A 6856-nucleotide genomic window follows, 5' to 3' on the forward strand; every position below is an offset into this window, starting at 1 on the left:
AGATCTTTGATGGGTCATCTTGTCTTTTGTGAGGAAGTCCCACCTTTAGTAAACTCCACCCTCTGTATGGGATTTACTGTGTACCCAGGCAAGTCTGTTGTCGTCCCACTCACGCTCTGCAAGTCCCATCTTTGGTGCGCCCGACGGAGGGGAGGTGGCCGCACCTGGCCTCTCCCTTTGGGAGGATGTGCCAGCTGCCCGCTGGCTTGCTGCGCCTGGTGGCCGGGCACAACCAAGGATACTGAGTCCGGAGGAAGGGGGATCCTTTGGGGAATAGGCTGCTCCTGGAAGGTTTCCTAAAAAAGAATGTAGGGGCTGGGGATATAGCTCAGCGGCATAAGCACCTGCCTGGCAAGCTTGAGGTCATGAGTTCAATTCTCAGTACCAAAATAATAATAATAATTTTAAAGTTTAAAAAAAAAAATTAAGTAATCCCAGCACCTGGGAGGCTGAGGCAGGAGGATTGTTGCAAGTTCGAGACCAGCCTGGGCTACAAAGTGAGCTCAAGGCCAGCCTGAACTGCATAGTGAGACCCTGTCTCAAAAAAGACAAAAAAAAAAAATTAAATGTGGGAGGGTCAGAACTTGATCTAGATGTCACCAATAATGTAATTATCACAAGGGGCCACGGCAACACTGGGGCCAGGGGACAAACCCCAGGCAGTGAGATGGTGTTATGGTTGATACCTTGTGTCAACGTGAGTCCAGAGGCTTGGCTAAGTGACTGGGCAGTTCTGCACCCTGGGGTGAAAGGGAGGAGCCCTCCCTGCTCTGGGGTGTTGTTCATGGTGTCAATTTGAGAAGTTTAGAAGGTTAACTAAGAGACCAAGCAGGGGGCCGGGTCCTTACTTTGTATTCATCCTGAGCCTGTGCAAGAGGAGGGCATGGAGATTGCCGGGGTGCTACAGGCCCCTGGGTGGGGGCAGCCTGCTTGCAACATACAGGCCTCCTGGGTGGGGCAGCCTGCTTGCAATGTAAGGGAGGGAAAGAGCCTTGCTCCCGCCACTCTTGCTGCTTTGGCAGTCTTGTGCCACCTTGAAGCGTTGCCCCTGCACCCTGTCACCCTGCCTTGGAGCCAGCCGAGTATGGACTGAAACCTCCACAAACTGTGAGCTAAATAAACCTTGCCTTCCTGCATTTTGGGCGTTGGGTATTTTGTCTCAGCAACGAGAGAAAAGTAACCAAGACAGAAGGGCTCTGGAAGCTTGCTCTCTGCAGGGGTCGTTGTTATTAATGGTACTATGCCCTCCTTCGAACTTTACCCCTTCTCTAAAGGAAGTTAGAAAAACAGCGCTATTTGATATCCTTTTACCATTTGCGGACCTCCCCAGTCTCCGGGAGCATGCTGGCTCCCCTTGGGGCATCACTGCTTTCTGGGATGGACTGGTCCAGGCCGGGAGCCGGCTCCGGTTTCACTTTCAAAGACACACAATTTAGTCAAAATGTTTAATTTAAACCAAGAGAGCACCGTACAAACGGGTCGTCTGAACAGTCGCTCGCTCTGCACCGGGAATCAAGCGGGACTGGGGGACTGGAGGGGACACCTTCTCCCTCTTGTCCTTCTCAGAACAGGAAACCTGATGTCATCCTCAAAATCCCTTCCTCCCTTGGAATGCAGCCTTTAACGCTGGTGATTTTTTTAATCTTCACACCCTAAGGAAAGGGGCTGGGGATTTAGCTCAGCGGCACAGCGCCTACCTGGCAAGTGCAAGGTTGTGAGTTCGATTCCTGGTACCGGAAGAAAACCAAAAAACAAACCCTAAGGAACTGCTTCATCGTTCTCTGCCCCCACAGGGCCTCACTACCCCCAGGAAGAAAAGAAACGGAGCCTGCGGGGAAGTATTGATCAAGCCCGGGGCTGGGGATTTAGCTCAGCGGCACAGCACCTGCCTGGCAAGTGCAAGGTCGTGAGTTCAATTCCCGGTACCGGAAAAAAAAAAAAACAGATCAGGCCCCTGTCTTATAGCCAGTGCTTTTCCCGAAGGGAGGGCAGACGGTCTGAGCTCCTCCATCCTCAGGACCTGCTTTGCCGTAAGAGGCAGTCCTGACCTGTGTTTGCAATGTGGGTGGACGCAAAAGAACACGGGGTCCCTAACCTGCCACGTCTCCATCTACCGATTCCGAAACTGAGGCTCCTCCTCTTGCCCACCGCGTGCGGAGGCTGAAGCTCCTAAACCACCCCAGGTAAAGCTTCTACGGGGGTTCCCCAACCTGACGAAAACCCCACAAGGTCCTTCGCAGGCGTCTGGGAGGGAACCTGGCCCCACCCTGAACATGTGTTATTTCCCCCTCATGAGCTCAGACACATTAAACAGGATCTGCGGAAGTTTTCAGTGATTCTGATAAATCCATTCAAGTCTTTAGAGGGTCCCCCCAAACATGAACTGCCATGTTGCTTTTAAACCAGACCCTGCCCCCCAGTGGGAAACAAGCAGTACTGCAGGCTGCGGTAGCCGGGGATGAGCCACATCTGCTTCCCTACAGAAGACCAGGGGATTTACAGTCGAGAGAGCCACGAAGGAATCTCGGGCAGTGCTGGAGCAAGATCCCCAGCGGGCCACGTCCACAGTAGAGATGGGAACAGGAAGCATCTCCAGGCCTGTATTCCTGAGGACCCTGAACCTCTAAGTCGGCGATGGCGAACCTCTGAGAGCTTGCCATGACAACAAACAGCCGGCTGCGGCACGTGCACCGCGGGTTCGCCACCGCTGCTCTAAGCTGTTGATCACCGGCCAGGAAAGGACGGAAATCCCTCAGCTTTTCCGGGGCAGCTACAGGAGGCACTGGTTAAATACACCTCGCTGGCTCCTGAGTCCATGGAGGGACAAATTATCCTTAAAGATATGGGGCTGGGGGTTTAGCTCAGCGGCACAGCGCCTGCCTGGCAAGCGTGAGGTCGTGAGTTCGATTCCCGGTACCGGAAAAAAAAAAAAAAAAAGATAAATGCATCACCGTGTCCGCTTATGGTATTAGTAAAGGGCTCCATATTGCCAGGCATGGTGACGCACGCCTGTAATCCCAGCACTCGGGAGGCTGAGGCAGGAGGATCGTTGTGAGTTTGACACCAGCCTGGGCCACAAAGTGAGCTCAAGGCCAGCCCCTGAACTGCATAGGGAGACCCTGTTTCAAAAAGCCAAAAAAAAAAAAAAAAAAGTAAAGGGCTCCAGGAACCACCCGTCTCAGACAGCTAGCTTGCTGCTGTGGTGAGGACTGATCACCAAGCCAGTACGTCTTTCTTTCTTTCTTTCTTTCCTTCTTTTTTGTTTATTTGTTCTGTTTATTGAGGCAGGGTCTCACCATGTATCCCAGGCTGGCCTCGAACTCATGGCAATCCTCCTGCCTCAGCCTCCTGTGTGCTGGGATGAAAGGCATGCACCACCAGGCCTGGCTAAGCCAGCCTTTCACAACCAGGACTGACAGAAAGCCAAAGGGAAAAAACAGTGACCAGGAAAAAGCAGCTGCCCTGGCTCCAGCCCCACAGAAAGCCAACCCTGAGTCTGACTCCAGGGATTCCAAGGACAGCTGTAGGAAACTAGGCCATTTTGACAGGGACTGTGGCCGGGCGTGGCGGCACACCCCTGTCATCCCAGCACTCAGGAGGCTGAGGCAGGAGGGTTACCTTGAGTTTGAGGCCAGCCTGGGCTACGTAGTGAGTTCAAGGCCACCCTGGAATGGCAAGACAGAAAACAGAGTCTCAAAAACAGAGTGGAGGGGCTGGGGATTTAGCTCAGCGGCAAAAGCGCCTGCCTGGCAAGCGCAAGGTGTGAGTTCGGTTCCCGGTACCGGAGAAAAACCAAAAAAAAAAAAAAAAACAGAGTGGAGATGGTAGGCTTCTAGATCGATCAGTGAGGCACACTGCCCCACCACCCAGTGGTGCCCACGCCAGATACTCTCCGTTCCCGGACCCGGAAGACGCTGGCTGATTTTCAGTGTCGGGTTTAAAAGATTTCCTCAATTCCCCTACGTGCCGCCTCGCAGTGCCCTCCTGCCTTTGGGAATCCTTGTGCCCAAGGGCGGAGCTGACAGGAACGAGGCCCCAAGATGGAGATGCCACGGCTAGGCCCGCGAGCCTCCCCGGGGCAGTTCAGAGCTGTGCTGGAACCGCACCATCCGGCCCAACAACCCAGACACATCACAAACGCGGAGGCGCCCAGAGCGTGCTGACCCTGCCCCGCCCCCTCCGGAAGTGCCTTTCCCTCTCCTCGCAGCTTCCTGGCTCCGCACGCTGTGTTTCTGTGGGATCAACCTTAGCGAGCTAAGTGCCCTGCGTTAGAATCCCATAGGCCCATTGCAGTGTAACCCGGGTAACCTGGGATGTGATTTACCATACAAAAACCTCCAGGGCAGGGCGTGGTGGCACACCCTTGTAGTCCCAGCACTCGGGAGGCTGAGGCAGGAGGATCTTTGGAGGATCGTTGCAAGTTTGAGGCCAGCCTGGGCTACACTGTGAGCTCAAGCCCAGCCTGAACTGCATAGCGAGACCCTGTCTCAAAAAGACAAAAAGAGCAAAAACAGAACAAAAAAAAAAACCCTAGATGGAGAGCTTAGCAGGCGGTAGACACTCCCGGGACCCCTCGGGGCTTCCTCTTAATAAAATGTTTCCTCGGCTCCACCTCCTTCCTTCTGGACTCTGTTCTTCAGGGCCTGAGACAGGAGCCCGACACAGCGAGGGGGTCGGGCGGGGGCTGCTTCCCTGTGACACCCAGAGCCACACAGGAGCGCAGCGGGGCCGCCCCGGGGAGGTCACCGGGGAGCTCACTCCGGCCGGCGCTGCAGACCAAGAGCTGCCCAGCTCCCCCGCGGCCTGCCTGTCTCAGCTGAGAGCAGCCGGGCGGCCGCGGAAAGCCCTGGGGCTGGGGGTTCCGTGGGACCCGGGTCTTGTGCCTGGGGCGCCTCCATCGAGGCGCTGGCCTGGAGGTGTCGCAGGTCCCCCGAGCTGGCAGGCGGCACCGAAGGCACTGCGGAGATGAGGCCAGCGTGGTCACACGCGAGGCCCCTGTCCTCGGGCGGGAGAGACGGCCGGGCTGTCGTCCTCCGTCCCTGATCATCAGGGGTGTGGACCTGTCTCCAGCGGGCGCCCCACCGCCTGCGCCCGCTTTCCCAGCAGCGCGGCGACGCCGGCCGTAACCAGGAGGTGGCGCCAGACCCCGCGCCTGGAGAGGCCGAGCCGGCGCATCCGGGCCTCTCGGAGCCGGGACCGGCGCGGTACCGGAGCGGGCGCGGGCAGAGGGCGCACGGGAGCGCGGTGACAGACTACAGCGCTGCCCCGGCCGCCCTCCCGGGGTCCTCCCGCCGCCCTGGGCCTCACCGCACCCGATTCAGCCCTGACCTGGTCCCCAGGACAGCCCACCCTACCCCACCCAACCCCAGCACTAGGGAGGCTGAGGCAGGAGCATCACAGGGAGTTTGAGGCCAGCTTGGGCTACATAGCGAGACCCTGTCTCCAGAGAAAGGGAGGGAAGGAGGCATGAAATAAGGTGTGGTGCCTCCCTGCCGGCCTCTGGCACCCGGAGAAGGGTACGTGCTGTCCTTACAGAAAGGATCCGGGTGAGACAGGATCTGAGGAGTGAGACGCGTTTGAGTACAAGCCACTGCGGAGGCTGCAAGAGTCGGCAATGATCTTGGGTGTGGTGGCGTGCCTGTCACGTTCCAGATTCCAGATGTGCTATAGATTGCAGCAGCTGTCCCTGCCTTATGAGTCCTTCACATGTATTCATTCAACAAACATGCACTGAGATCCTTCTGGCTGTACATGACAAGCGCACACTGATAGGGGCCTCTGAGGCGACCTGAGTCAGGGCCTGGGGGGAACCCAGGGCTGGGCTCCTGGCCACTACGAGGTGTTCTCAGGGACAAATAAAAACAACTAGGACCAACTGCACACCAGCCTGTCCCTGATCACCCAGCACCGGCAAGGCTGCCTGGGCTCCAGGCTTCCTCTGGCCCCGAAGACCTCAGCGGCGGCTTCGGCTGCCGGGGACTTTTCATAAACTGCGTGCAAGGGTCACACTACCGCGCTTCCTACCGACCCTTTACCCTCTGCAGCCTCCCAGGCAGCACTGTGACTCAACTGTTCCTGGCCCTCGGGGACACGGTGTCCTAATGCCCAGCCCTGATGCCCGGCCCGAATGTCCTGCATTTAAACAGCAGATCTGAGCCAGGTGTGGTGGCACATGCCTGTAATCCCAGCACTCAGGAGGCTGAGGCAGGAGGATCGTTACGAGTTTGAGACCAGCCTGGGCTACAAAGTGAGCTCAAGGCCAGCCTGAACTGCATAGCGAGACCCTGTCTCAAACAAACAGACAGTGGGTCTGGAACAAACACTGGTGTTGTCCCTTAACGTCACCACTTGCAGTTCTGTCCGTAAATGTTCTCCTCTGGGAAGCTGTCCGAAACCCTCCGAATGAATCCCGAAGAGACACACGGTAGCGTCATTTCTGGGATTTATTGAGAAATGGTTTTTTTTTCTGAATTTCTGCCAAACTTTTTCTTATGTTTAAGGTTTTCTCTAAGTGTTTAGCTATCTATTGCTTCGTATGAGAGAAGTTTCCACATCAAAATAAAAAACATTCTTTAACCAAATTTTTTGTTTGTTTTGTTTTTGAGACAGGGTCTCACTATGCTGAGTTCAGGCTGGCCTTGAGCTCACTGTGTAGCCAGCCTGGCCTAGAAGTCAAAGCAATCCTCCTGCTTCAGCCTCCCAAGAGCTGGGATTACAGATGTGCACCACCACACCTGCCTTAATGTAATTAAAAAGTACCACATTAATCTGTTATTTTTACTATGATTATATATAGGAAATTTAGGGGCTGGGGATTTAGCTCAGTGGCACAGCGCCTGCCTGGCAAGCGCGAGGT

Source organism: Chinchilla lanigera, unplaced genomic scaffold (assembly GCF_000276665.1).
Source record: "Chinchilla lanigera isolate Chin_1 unplaced genomic scaffold, ChiLan1.0 scaffold00036, whole genome shotgun sequence".
NCBI lineage: Eukaryota > Metazoa > Chordata > Mammalia > Rodentia > Chinchillidae > Chinchilla > Chinchilla lanigera.